This window comes from Psammomys obesus, unplaced genomic scaffold (genome assembly GCF_907164565.1).
Source record: "Psammomys obesus unplaced genomic scaffold, mPsaObe1.curated_primary_1811, whole genome shotgun sequence".
NCBI classification, from domain to species: domain Eukaryota; kingdom Metazoa; phylum Chordata; class Mammalia; order Rodentia; family Muridae; genus Psammomys; species Psammomys obesus.
In genome coordinates this window covers 1,718,159-1,719,127 of record NW_026592368.1, presented here as the reverse complement: position 1 = coordinate 1,719,127, position 969 = coordinate 1,718,159, and positions in this window count along the sequence as shown.

Sequence of the window (969 nt, the reverse complement as noted above, 5' to 3'; positions counted from 1 at the left end):
AGGATCTCTCACTGAGCCTGGAGCTATGCTGGCAGTCAGCAAGTCCCCATCATTGTTCTGTCTCCCCCCACCATTCTCCCAGCACATGCACACTGGCTTTTCACGTGGTCCCTGGGATCTGAACTCAAGTCTTCATGTTTGCTCAGCAAGTGCTCTTACCCATTAAACCATCTCTCTAGCCCATTCCTGTTCTTTCTCCAACTGAGAACAGAAAGCTGAAGCAGTTGATAGACTGGTTTGGCTCAGATAATTCATATGCAAGAACCAGATTTGAGGATCTCTAACACCCCACCCCAACTCCAATATTATAAGATATTTCATTCAGGGAGAGATGAGTATCAAAGAGCCACAGAAAAAGGAGGTCATCTTTTCTAAGCAGTTCCTCTGGAGACCTGCTCCCCAGAACTTCCAGTTCTACTTACAAGAACCAGTTATTCAAAGAGGGCATGGCTTGAAAAAGGAAGTCTGGACAGAGAAAACCAGCTAATTTCATGATGCAAAAATGATTCTTTCTTTGGAGACATTTGGCTCTTCCAAGATGTTTTCTTAATGTGAAATAGAAGGTAGGCACACAATCTTGTTTTCTGAGAGATCCTTGAAAAAAAATCTGGTGTATTACCGATACCTCTTAAAATACCAAATATGGTGGCCAGAAGGGAACTTTTCTTTCTGAACAATGACCGAGAAGGGAATTCTAATGAATATTTTGGCACACAGATGTCATTTTCTGGCTCTATCAGGACCCAAGAGTAGTAGGTCATAATGAAAGCTGTTGATGGCAACTCCAGTCAATCCAAATGTTTTCTCCATGCTGTCAGTTCTCTACATTAAATGACTTAACAGCATATTTGTGTAGTTGAACATATACACAGAGGGAAAATTAAATGTTGATATGAATTTTGGAGAATTTCTCTGAAATATATCCCTTATTACATTCAAGGGATTTGTACAGAGTTTTCCTCCGCTGAT